Source organism: Callorhinus ursinus, unplaced genomic scaffold, assembly GCF_003265705.2.
Source record: "Callorhinus ursinus isolate GAN/ISIS: 27379988/994484 unplaced genomic scaffold, GSC_fseal_2.0 scaffold5, whole genome shotgun sequence".
NCBI classification, from domain to species: domain Eukaryota; kingdom Metazoa; phylum Chordata; class Mammalia; order Carnivora; family Otariidae; genus Callorhinus; species Callorhinus ursinus.
The window spans coordinates 15,078,832-15,092,048 of record NW_027397067.1 but is presented as its reverse complement, the minus strand read 5'-3'; the positions used below and the strand labels follow the sequence as shown (position 1 = coordinate 15,092,048).

Genomic DNA, 13,217 nt, shown 5'->3' with positions numbered 1-13,217 from the left:
ATCAGCTTTGCTGTAAAACCAAAACTCAAAAAAATAAATAGTCTATTAATTTAAAAAAAAGGGCAGTGGGGGCGCCTGGGGGGCTCAGGCGGTTGGGCGTCCAACTTTGTTTCGGCTCAGGTCATGATCTCAGGGTCGTGGGATCGAGCTCCCCATTGGGTTCCATGTTCAGCAAGGAGTCTGCTTCTCCCTCTCCCTTCCTCTCTGCTCCTCCCCCTATTCTCATGCATGCACTTTCTCTCATAGATAAATAAATAAAATCTTTTAAAAAATTTAAAAATCCCAGTGAAGGGACACTGTGTAGATGGGTGACAGGTATGGAAGGCAAGCTTCTCTTTCCTTGTTCATCCTTTTCAGCTTTTCCAATTTTGCACCCTGACAATATATTACCTATTCAGTGAATAATTTCTTTACATAAAGAGGCAAAAATAAATATCCACACCAATGAAATTTACTTGAAGTCTACAAGTAATTAAATAGTACTTAGTCATACATCATATATGGAAATGTGCAGAAAGCATGATTGGTGATGCTGAGGCAGCTTTGAAACATTAAATCCATTTTATCACTTAGGGAAGCGACACCAGCATATGAAGTACTTTGCTCCAAGTCACACAGCAGTCTGCCAGGAATACTTTTATCTGACCGGGAAGATGCTTCCTCTTTCTCTTACTATTTTGCTACTGCTTCGTATTGCAAGGCACAGAGCACGGCAGTTCACAGGACGTTCTAATGTATCACTAAGACAATCAAGTTAGCACAAAATTGTCCAAAATTAATAAACCCTAAACCAGTTATATGGTTTGGATACCTTTACCACCTAGAAATTATAATCGACCTTCATACCTGACCTCTGGCCTCTGCATCCTGGTAAAGCCGTGTCATTCAGCCAAGGGAGGGGTTTAAAGGTAGCATCATGAATCTTCAGGATTCCCAGTAAATACCACAGCAGGAGGGCACACTCCCAGGAACTGGGGGGAGGGGGGGTTCTTAGTTCAAGTTTCCATATAAGGAAATGGGCACTAAAAGCAAAGATGAGAGATGAGAGATGATGACGTGGCTGATATTTATTGAGAATAATGTGTGAGTCATCGTTCAAAGTGCTGTTCAGATATTAACTCACTTAACCCTATAGCCACCCAGGGAAGTAGGTGCAGCTCTGGTTCTCACTTCATAGATGAGAAAATGAACGTATTCGGAGGGTAAGCATCTTGTTGAGGTCACTTAGAGATGGAGTCAATCTATAAATTCTGGTAAACTGTGTCTACTTGGTATAGGATCTGTTTGCTCGTACCTTCCCCATGGATTAGGATTTGAAAACGGAGGCCAGAGCTATCAGCAGGACTATGGAATTTGTTCCAGCACAGGCGTTTGAGGTATTCTGGGGGGAAGAGGGGAAGCAACCTAAAGGTTTCATTCCATTCAGAAGAGTCGTCATCTGGGGCAAGGAGTCAGCAGGGGAGGTCTGCGTGTGGCGTAGTCTCAGGACCCTGGTAGCAAGGTGGAATCTCAGGCCCTTAACTGAGACCCGTGTGCTGTAGATGCCCAGGTCCAACCTCAGGAGTAATTCTGATGACTTAGGAATCTCAAGGTGTGGTCCCCAACCAATATCAGCATGACCTGAGAATTTGTTAGAAATGCAAATCCTCAGGCCCCATCTCAGACCTCCCGGATCTCATAGTGAAGCCTAAAAGTCTGTGTTTGCACAGGTATTCGGGGTGATTATGATGTATGCCAAAGTTTGCGAACCTCCACCCTGTGGGATCCCCATATCTGATCCCTGTCCTCTGTACCCAGGGCACCTTATCTGACAGTAATTTTCTGCGTAGCCTTGGAAGCAACCTGAGCTCTCCTAATTCCGTGGGACACCCACCTGTGACAGTAGCACGTAAATGGGGCCGAGGGGGGCGGGGGCGGGGTCCTGGGACTCGGATTTCTATTCTTTTTATTTTAAAGAAGAGAGAAGATTCTCTCTCTTCTTCTGGAAATGCCAAAGGCAAACTAAATCATCAAGTTGCTTGTTTGTTTGTTTGTTTGTTTGTTTTGACAGAAATGAATCACTGCGGGGAGATCTTTCAAGCTTGGAGTGATTTATTCCACTCAAACCCCAAGTCATCCCAGGAGCCTTGGCCAATCCTGGCACAGCGAAAGTTCCAACTAAATCAAATGGACTACAATGCCTGCCTGAGGCGATTTTTCTAACCCTCTTCCAGATTGGGGGGAAACCCTGAACAGAATATCTCACACCACCTTCAGAACCTTCCCCTTTTCCCTTTTCTGTGCAGACAGCACGTTAAAAAGATCTGTAAGTGACTGTTCTAGGGATCTGTTCCACCTGCTCGGAATACGGGAAACTACAGACGCTGCGGCTGCCTCATCAAGGAAATGGCTTCTGGAATCCCAGTTCCAAAGACGATTGTGTTCTTCACACGCCCTCTTGTGGCGACTCTGAACTAATGCAATCAGGTAAGGCCTCGGGCTGTGCTCGGGTACAAGGCACACTTGAGAGAATTCGAAAGCTAGGAATTCAGGATTCGGGAAGCTTGTCTTACCCTAAATTATGCTTGTTTGGAGCCTTGTTGAAATCTATAGAGCTACTCGTCCTGAGAGGATTGTGATGACATGTCCCAATTAAAGCCGTTTTGCAAAGCATAGCAAATAAATACTGGCTTTTTTATTTAAAGAATGTCTAACAGTTCAGGAGGCCGCAAGCCCAGAGAGGGAGGCTGTGGATGGAGCTCGTAGCTGGGTTGACATGGGCAAAGCAAAGTACAAGAGAGAGTTTCTCTCATTTGCAGGATTATTCAGCAGTGAAACCAAAAACAAGCTACACAAGAAAGAGGTATGTAGGTACTTGACATACAAGTTCAGTGTGCGTCCTGCACAACCCCCAGACCAGATCCCTTCCTCTTGCTGGTAGGGTTCCGAAAGCCAGCACCGGCCGCCTGGTTCTGCTGCCTTGAGCAGGGAGGAGGTGATGACTTCCCTCAACTCCCCCAGGGAAACATGGCACTGCCCTCCCCTTTGCCCTCCTTCACCTGAGAGACATCTTTCTGCCCCATTAACTTCTAAGAATGTAAAGCCTTTCCTGTTGATGCATGTAAGTTTAGCAGTATTATATTCCTGCTGTTCCTCTTCTGGATTTAAGAAAGAAATCTGCCTAAGGTTATAAGCTCCTCACAGAAAAACAAGGTCTGATGCGCTGTGCAGTGTCTAGCTAATCACCTCCACAAATAGATATTAATGAAAGTTTGATCGTGGGAAGATTACATTAATTATTCAGTTTTTCTAATTGTCTAGAAATAAAAATGGGTTGTCAGAAGCTAGACAAAGATTTCCAGAACAGAGAAACATGGGGATGAGCGTGGGGATTAGGAAGCATGGCAGATTTAAGACAGGACTTCTGGACCTTGGTTTTTGACTCTTCGGTTTGATAATCCTTTGCTGTGGGCCTGTGAAATGTGCACTGTGGAATGCACAGCAGCGTTCCCGGACCCCCTAGCTGCCCAACAGCACCTCCCCCAATTGTGACTACATAAAATGTCTCCAGGCACTGCCAGATGTCCCCGGATGGCAAAACCACCCCCGGTTGAGAATCCTTGATTTATGAGGATGATGTCCGTAGAAAAATTGTTACACATGGTGATGGGCGAACTGAGATGGAGCAGAGGATGTCTGACTGCAGGGGAGAGCTTCACAGAGATGCCAGGAGACAGAATGGGCTTTGTAGTCAGTGAGACTGAGTCTCGGACGAAATGATGTGAATTTAGGCCTCTTTTTCTCCCCCTAAGCCTCAGTTTTTACATCTGTAAAACTTACATAGAAGATTAATAACAATGATGATATAACAACAGTAATAATCATAAAAAAGGTTATTGAGAGGTGAAACGAAATAAAGGATCGGATATATTGTCTAGTGTATAACAATGTCAGCAGATAGTATTCAGGCCTCTTCTCCAGAAGTTTCTAGAAATAAAAGATAGCTTTTGGGGGCTAGTCTAAAAGAGCCCTGGGAGACAGGTGTGGGTGGGGTGTAAAGAGCCCCTATACTGGGCATCCTTTGTGAATAATGTCACCCTGGCTTCCTTCTGAAGAATTATTCCTGCAACACAGGCTGTGCGGGTACAGAGCAAAGTGCAGTGCAGATGTGTTAGCTCTCCAGATAAATAATCACTCCAGGGCAGCAAAGCATATAAAATCATTCCAGAAACAGAAATATTCATAGTCTTTAAACGTCCACTTTGGTCTCTATTTTTCAATCAGAAAAGTGCAAAATCATCCTTTTACCACACGGAGTAAAATCCTTATACTTTCGTATTAGGGAAACATTCTTAGAGAACTGGAAGCAGAAGGAACGTTTGCAATGTTATTGGTGTCTGATAAATGCCCCTTCTTGAAATAATGAAAGCTAAGTTTCCAGATGACTACTATAATGTTTCATGGAAACCTTAATGACTCGGTGAAAGCATCTTCATTGCCCTTACTGGTCCCTACAGCTTGAATTACATCATTTGCTTTTATCTTATAGAAATTGCCGAAAAATCAAAAGATGTTCACAATGATTTACAGTTCCCACACATTAACAGCCGTGGCATCAGTAATTTCCTCGTGAACTTCATCCCATTGAAGATGAATTCTCCTTTTCCCAGAATCCCTATACCCTAATCTGGACACATTTTTTTATTTTCTCCTTTCTCTCCAACATCCAGGACTCCTCGTTGGAAAACTGGGAGAGGCTTCAAATTCCCCATATTTTAAACCTTGCCCCTGCCATTACCACTGTCACAAATTATTATAGGTTGAACCATATGAAAATAACAATGTTTGACATATTTTACCTACAAAAATGATGAGTTCAGATGGGTCCAGACTAGAACTCTATCCCTATTCTCTCTTTTAGAATTCTGCACGTCCGATGTCATTTTCCCTGTGGAATTTTCCACAACGACCCCCTACCCTGAAATGATCTCCCCTTTTCTAAAGATCCCTACTCTGCAGTAGTACAGGTGTTGCTCGCTCCTGACATCACTTTCGGAGGTTTTTCCTTACCAGAGAGCATAAATCACAGAAATCAGCCAGGAGCGCTGTATCTGACTCCTGACTCCTCTAAGTGCTTGCTGGGTGACCTTGGGGGAAAGTTACATGGCTTTCCTAAGTCTCAATTTCCACACATACAAAAGAGTTGTCCTAAGTATTGACAAAATGGATTCAATATTTGAATAACATCTATTAGGTAAGGGCTCAGTAAACGGTCATTTATAAAAATGATTGGGGGTTTTTATCAATGAATTCCTGCAGCCGGACCTTATTATCTGCCCATAGTTCTTACCATACCATGGGTATCGTTACCCAATAACAGTAACAACAAAAACATAATAACTTATTTTTATATGGCATTCGTTCTGTGTGGTGCTAGGCTAAGTATTTTCCTTGCATTATCTCCTGTAATCCTCCCCATCGTCCTGGGAGGTAGATAACTGTTGTTCTACCATTTTAGAGACGAGGAATTTGAGGCAAAGAGAGGTTCAATAAATGGAACATGCACACACACGGGGGAGCCAGAGTTGGAACCAAGGTCATCTGGTGTCAGAGTTCATAATTTGCTGGATGGCATCCATGGGGAGGTATCATATCAAATACATAACAAATGTGTTTGAACACTTTACGGTCCTTAGCTAAAAGTATTCATAGCTATATCATGTTAAAAGGCTAAACTGGGCATCTTTTAGGGGGGGTGCCACTGAAGTCTCAAACATAACTGAACTTTGAGAATCATCACAACAAACGTCACAGGCATACCCCTGTGTGCCCAGCCCACACTTTGTGAGGTGTCATGGGAGCTCAACGAGAATACAACATGACCTTTGACTGCAAGGAACTTACAGTCCTGTGAGGAGAATAACATTCTCGTGTGCAATCAGATGATAGTGCAAATCAACACATTCACCCAGTCACCAAATACAGATTAGGAACCAACTGCTTGCCAAGCCTGTGCTGGGAGCTGGGACAGGGATAAACAGATTTGGGTCTGGCCTTGCCCCCATGAGCCATACTACCCGGGAGAATACATGACTGATTTGGGGGGAAAGGTAAAAAATAATATCACGGTTTAGAGAATTCATTGAGGACGAAGGTAACTGGAAAAGGCCTCTGAATTGCGAACAGGATTTGAGTTTGGTCTTCAACAAAGTCTGGTAAAATGCCACTTCGCGACTTAATTCCCAAACACAGCAATCAATACAAATGCATAGCATCATCTCATCAATTTCACACTGGTGTAGAAGACAGCCAATGAAACATGATTACACTTCCAAAATCTGCATTCCTCTTCACATCAAACTTAATAGCATTTTAAGCTTAGTATTCTTATTTCATTTACTGAAAGAACCAAGGCAAAAATAACCTCAAATTTGAAAACATTCCCTGCAAAGATCCCTATAGCACTGTGTTAAAAAGCCAAAGTCCTGCACCATGGTTAAAATGAAGGTGTTTTCCTTTCAATTCAAAACCTCAATTTTCAGACCTTAATATCTTAGGCTTTTCAATCACAGGAAGTTGGTTTACAGAGAGTAGTTATGGGGAAGCAGGAGACTGCTGATAGCATACTTCTGCAGTACAAACCACTGCCTGTCATCTTTAAAATGGTTAAGTAAGCAATCCAAAGAAAAAGATGTTGAGGGTTAAATTGCTAACTCAAACGAGACGAAAGACCTGGGCAGGTCAAACTGTATTTTCTTTCCATTTCCTTTAATACTAGCAGGTAGTGTAGGAAGCCCCGCTATTTCCTTCCCCATATGATGGTTCAGAGGAGCTTTCTCTAGTGTAATTCACATGGTATCAGGGATTATCTTTTTATCTGCAAACTAAACAAGATGAAATTATGTCAGCACAAGTCTCTGCAGACAAGATATGTCAAAAAGATAAATTACATAATTTATATTTGCATGCCTTTGCATTTTTAATATTGTTATATTCTTTGCATTTCTAATTATATTTGCACTTTAAGCATTGAATTCATTTTTAATTTCAGGGGTAAAATGATACAAGATAATTAGGAATGGATGGACATGGGACACTTTCAGATCCTTTTCTCTGCCACAGTGACAATCAAAGACTTGTTTCCTTCCCGTGATACCCCCCAGGGACCACAAAGACCAGTATAATAAAACTTAAGGCCTAGCTGATTGTTAATATGGTACCTCTTGCTATTGTCCAAATTATCCTTTCCCTGCCGTGTTGGCAGATTATACACCTCGGCCCTTGCGACGCCTCCTGGTAGGGGGTAGAGCCCGCATCTCTGCCCCACCGTTAAGCCTGCGTGTGTCAGTGGACCAGGAACTTTTCAATATGCTGCCACCGCCTCTGTGCCCTTGCTCTCTGCGACAAGAGCGCCATGTCCCAGACAGGGGCTGCTCCTTCAGCCCAGATCCAGGAATGAGGGGACATGGGGAGAGGAATTACAGATGGCCTACAACACGGAGCAGAGCGGCAGCCAACTCACAGCCTTTATGTAATGAGAGAGAAATGGATGCTTATTTTGGAGACCACTAAAATTCTGAAATCATTACATGGAAAACCTGACTGATACAACGAGCAGTGGTGATTATTCTGTCATACTGTCATAGTATTTGTATACAGCGAAAGAAACAATAAGCAACATGAAAACGCAGCCTACATACAGAATGCAGTGGAAATGTACAAAACGCCACCTACGGAACATGCAGCCCGCGGAGAAAATGTCTCGAACCATCTGTTAAGGGGTTAATATCCAAAATATATGAGGAACTCATACAATCCAAGAGCAGAACAAACAAACAAACAATCCAATTGTAAAATGGGCAGAAGACTCAAATAGACCTTCTTTTAAAAGAAGACAGCCAAATGGTACATGAAAAGATGCGCAACATCACTAATCATCAGGGAAATGCACATCAAAACCACAGTGAGCTATGACCTCACACATGTTAAAATGGCTGTCATCAAGAAGACAAGAGATTGCAAGTGTTGGTGAGGGTGTGGAAGAAAGGGAACCCTTGTGCACTGTTGTTGGGAATATAAATTGGTGCAGCCACTGCAGAAAATAGTATGGAGGTTGCTCAAAAAAATCAAAAATAGAACTACTACATGATCCAGCAATCCTATTTCTGGGTATATTTCCAAAGGAAACGAAAGCAGGATATTAGATGTAGCTGGACTCCCACGTGCATTGCAGCATTATTCACAATAGTCAAGACGTGGAAACAACCTGAGTATCCACTAATGGATGAATGAATAAAGAAAATGTGATACACACACACACACACACACACACACAAAATATAATATTATTCAGCCATAAAGAAGAAGGAAACCCTGCCTCTTGTGACAATATTGACGGACCTTGAGAACATTATGCTAGGTGAAGTAAGTCAGAGAAAGACAAGTACTGTAGGATCTTACTTCCGTGTGGAATCTAAAAATGCCAAACTCAGAAATAGAGAATAGAATGGTGGTTGCCAGGGGCAGGGGGAATGGGGAGATGTTGGTCAAAGGGTATAAACTTCTAGGGATGGAGGTGTTAACTAACCTGATTGTGGTACTCATTTTGTAATATATGTGTATCAAATCGTCACATTGTTCATATGAAACGTATATGCTGTAAGCCAATAATACCTCCATAAATCTGGGGGCAGGGAGAATGTGCTACGGAGTTATCTTCTTCCTCTAAGAGCACCCACAGAAATCAGTAATGTCTCCTCGGTGTGCACCCACTCCATCCACACTTACTCTGAGGCACTAGCCCCATCTTTCATGTCTGTCTGTCAGCCTGTCATGTGGGCTCACATTCCAAGTTGAAGAACCAGGACTAAGCTGAGTCAGTACACAAATTGTACAGGGCAGCACTGGAAAAAGTGATTTAAAAATACCCATGACTTAAGTGGCCCCATGACCACCTCTCAAGGCCGTCTCAATGTCATGACTCAAATTTTAAAATAACACGTATTTCACATATCCTGCCTAATTGTTAGGAAAGGCTGCATTTTAAAATCTTAAAACTCCTGGGGCGCCTGGGTGGCTCAGTCGGTTAAGCGTCTGCCTTCAGCTCAGGTCGTGATCCTGGAGTCCTGGGATGCAGCCCTGCATCGGGCTCCCTGCTCAGTGGGGAGCCTGCTTCTCCCTCTCTCTCTGCCCCTCACCCCTGCTCATGCTTTCTCTCTCTCTCTCTCTCTCTCTCTCTCTCTCAAATAAATAAATAAAATAAAATCTTAAGCTCCTTTCCTCTAGCTTTAATCTACTTTATTTGGCCCCATGATCGTGTTCCCTTCTATCAACTTTCCCCTTCACAAGGCCATTTTTAGTCCTGCCTCTCTCCATACGGATGCTCTCAAGTCTTCTCAGGCAGTTCCTTCCCCTCTCTAATGTCTATTTCAAGATTTGTGAGAGATTGACAACTCCTAGAAATACCACTCACCCATCTGCTTCCTTTCCCGTCTTTCATAGTGGGGCCTAAATTTTGCTCTCTGAAACACAGCTTCCTAAAGGCTGCATGACTATGACAAACCTGACATGCTTATAGCTAACTGACTGACTCTCATCTAGGTTTTGTGCGCCTGCCAATTTTAGGAAAAGTGCTGAAGTTGCTATGTGTGTGCATTTGTGTGTCTGTGCCTACACGAAAATGTGAACTACACTCCCCTCTTGGACGCTGAGGTAAGGGTAATTCTCTCTCCCTCCTTCCCCTCTTTTTCCTCTACCTCCTCTCTTTCTCCTTCTTTTACTCCTCCTTCATCTTGCTCTTCTTACTCTTCTCCTCCACCTTCCCCTTCGTCTCCCTCTTCCACGGATTCAAACCTCGCCTCTAGTTACCATTCTACCCACACTTCCCCTGTTGCTTTTATCTTCTCTAACTTGTGGGAGGGGTTCCCTCTTTGTTCCCGTTCCAAGTGCTAGGAAACCCGTCGCTGTCAACACTTAAAAGTTTTTTTATTTTCATTTGGAGTTTTCTTGTTTTTTTCCCCCAACTTTATGGAGGCATACCTGACAAATAAAATTGTCTATGTTTAAGATATACAACACGATGTTTTGGTATGTGTAAACCTTGGGCAGTGATTGCCATAATCAAGCTAATTAACACATCCACTACCTCACATAGTTATGTCTTTTGGTGTAAGTGGTGAGAACACTTAAGATCAACTCTCTTAAACAATGTCAAGTTTATAATACAGTATTATTAATGATAGTCACCATTTAATGATACATTAAGTCTCCAGAATTTATTCACCCCACATAGCTGAACCTTTGTACCCTTTGGTCAATATCTCCTCATTGCCCCCTCCCCTTAGCCCCTGGTAACCACCATTCTTAAAATTTTGAGATTCCACATATAAATAAGTTCATAAAATATTTGTCTTTTTGCATCTGGCTTATTTCACTTAGCACAGTGTCCTTCAGGTTCATCCATGTTGTTACAAATGGCAAGACTTGCTTCTTTCACGTGGTTGAATAATGTTACATTGTATATATTTACACACTACATTTTTTTCCCCATTCATTCATCAACAAACACTTAGGCTGTTCCCGTATCTTGGCTATTGTAAATAATGCTGCAGTGAACATCTCTTTGAGACAGTGATTTCATTTCCTTTGTATATATGCCCAGAAGTGGGATTGCTGGATCATACGGTAGGTCTAGTTTTAATTTTTTGAGGAACCTCCATAGCGTTTTCCATAGTGGTTGCACCAATTTACATTCCTACAAACACTGCAAGAGGGTTCCCTTCTCTCCACATCCTCGCCAATACTTGTTACCTCTTGTCTTTTTTTATGATAGTCAATAAATACTCTGCAGAATAAAACTTTGGGTAACTGATAAAAGGTATTTAAAAAAGAAAGTTGGGGTGTATCCATATGCCAGGGCAACACCACATGTGACCAAACAAAAGAGTATTCCGGTTGCAAACCACAATTAACCTGGTCTGCTCGGAAGGGGCAGACAAAATAGGTACTCTTTATTATGATTATATCCTGAAGAAAAAAAAATTTTTTTATCAGAGTGTTAGTATCTGTATTAAAGTGTCTCTTTTTTCTGATTATACAGGATCTTCAAAAAAAAAAAATCCAACACAGAGAAAGGGGAAGTCTTCTTATTTATAAGCCCAACCTCCACCTATAACCAATGGTAACAACTTGGTAAAAAGCCTGCTGACGGACTTTCTAAACTTATCTAAATAGGTCTTTTTAACAAATAGTATTCAGTAACTTAGCAAAAAGTTGATGATTTCTGTGTTTGTTTATGAAGCAAGCTTACTTCTTATGAAGAAACAATGATATTTTGAACCACCAACAGCTCTTTTTCTTGATGTAGACAAATACTTTTTCACTGTGGTCTAAAAGATAAAGGAAATTCATGCTCTAGAGTCTGATCACCCCAGAGGGAAGTGGTAAAAATCAAAGCCTTACAGGCCAATTGTGTAACAAATGGAATGGTCTGATGACGTACATTTGATAAAATAATAAAACCAAATTTTCAAAATCCACAATATTAAGAACCAAGGAAATTAATCTTCAGAGGGAAAAGGGAGGATTCTAAGCGGTTGGAACTCTACTTGGAGAAACCTGATGTTAAAAACTGAAGATTTCTGGGGTGCCTGGCTGGCTCAGTTGGTAGAGCATATGACTTCTGATCTCAGGGTTATAAGTTCAAGACCCACTTTGGGTGTAGAGATTACTTAAAAAAAATATATAACCTTAAAAAAAAAAACCTGGACTTCCTTCCCATCAAAACTACACCTAAGGAGGAGGGCAAGAAATAACAATGATTCTGAAGCTTTTGCAGAAGCAGAAATCCTACTCGTAAGCAGTTTTGAACAGAAGTTAAATCTTAAACAATACAAGAAGTGAATATAGCAATGAGAAAGTGAAGTAAGATGACCATTTTCAGAATGGAAATATAAGACACTGCTCTCTTCTCCTAATTATAAGAACCTCATGTTTTCACAAACCTTACCATTCCATGGAGAGGGTTTGGTTTACTGGTTGTTCTGTACTTTAAATGCTTTTTTACTACATTGAAACTATTTTTCATCCTAAAGAAAAAGTAGCTGTCTTTTTAGGCCTGTTTTAGTCATTTTTAAAACATTAAATGTCAAATGATTGCTAAGATTTTTCTATAATTTTCCCAAACTTATGGTCTCCCAGAATTCCTTGGATATGTAATATGATCGTTAAGAAAACAGGTTATGGAATCAGAATGACTCCATTAAATCCCAGCCCTGCTAATTAATATAAACAATTAACTCATGCTCCTTGTGCCTAGCATGTTTTTTAACCTATTAAATTGATATAAAATAGTACATATTCCATAAAAGAGAATTTTTTTAAAGATTTTATTTATTTATTTTAGAGAGAGAATGAGAGATAGAGAACACGAGAGGGAAGAGGGTCAGAGGGAGAAGCAGACTCCCTGCTGAGCAGGGAGCCCAATGTGGGACTCGATCCCGGGACTCCAGGATCATGACCTGAGCGGAAGGCAGTCGCTTAACCAACTGAGCCACCCAGGAGCCCCCATAAAAGAGGATTAAATGAGATACTGTCTATGCAATGTTAGAATAATGCCTGATACAATAAGCTAAAAATTCTTGAATTCCATGGAAATGTTTATTGGGTAAAAATTAACGTATTTCAGCTACGGGCAGAGTGTGCAAACACAGCATTGGATATGCAATCAATTCTGTTGATTGAATGTTAAGAAAACACCTGCATTGTCAAACAAAATGTTACATGGCATTGTGTTCTTTTCCTACTTCCCCAAGCAAGGTTAGAGCTCCCTCCTCAGGATTCCCTCAGCATTACAAACATGCTTTTATTACAGAACTTTTAACTATAGAGTCCTCCGAGGCAAGGACTGTCTCAGTTATTAGCTCTGTAACCTCAGAGCCTGGTGCACTAACCTCTGAGGTTTAATAACCTCTCAATAAAGGTTCTTTGAATGACTGGATTTCAATTACTTAAAGAAAGGTTAAGACTCACTTATAACAGAAATTTGTCAGAACAATCCCTGGCCAAACTTTGACTCAACCCAGGAGGAAGAGGGATGGTTCTGAGGAATGCTAAAATGGGTGTATTTAAAGTAAGGAAGGTTCATGAGCTATGGCCTCAGATTTTTACTCGACAGTAGTTTACTAAGTCCCTACTGTGTTGGAAGGCACAAGACACAAAAATATTTCCCTGTCCTAGGA

General features: G+C 41.5%; 1 long non-coding RNA gene across 1 annotated transcript; it reads left to right on the top strand.

Moving 5' to 3' along the window:
- The first annotated feature begins 1,819 nt into the window (after positions 1 to 1,819).
- LOC141372722 (uncharacterized) lies at positions 1,820 to 8,094 on the top strand. Its single transcript, XR_012378121.1, has 3 exons — positions 1,820 to 1,888; positions 2,051 to 2,466; positions 7,031 to 8,094. It is a non-coding gene; the product is annotated as an uncharacterized lncRNA (long non-coding RNA).
- Positions 8,095 to 13,217: the final 5,123 nt, after the last annotated feature.